This window comes from Penaeus monodon, chromosome 28 (genome assembly GCF_015228065.2).
Source record: "Penaeus monodon isolate SGIC_2016 chromosome 28, NSTDA_Pmon_1, whole genome shotgun sequence".
Taxonomy (NCBI): domain Eukaryota; kingdom Metazoa; phylum Arthropoda; class Malacostraca; order Decapoda; family Penaeidae; genus Penaeus; species Penaeus monodon.
In genome coordinates, this window is record NC_051413.1 from 8819322 (window position 1) to 8819588 (window position 267).

Below are 267 nucleotides of genomic sequence, written 5' to 3' on the forward strand. Positions count from 1 at the left end.
CAATTTGCATCGTTTTTTTTCAGAATAAGATGTTATGAGAAATTAGAATATCATTTTCGTTTGATTTCGTGATTTTAATTGCGTTTCCCCTTGTTCAGTTCAATTGCACTGCAACCACTTGATTTAATTAGCAAATCACAGCAATACGTTCACTTGATCATCTAGTCACACCCAAAGCTGTACTATAAGAAAATATGTTTTTAAAAAAGTTCAGAAAATCTCTTAAGAAAAGTGTGATTTTTTTTTTAAATACAAGACGTAAGTGAT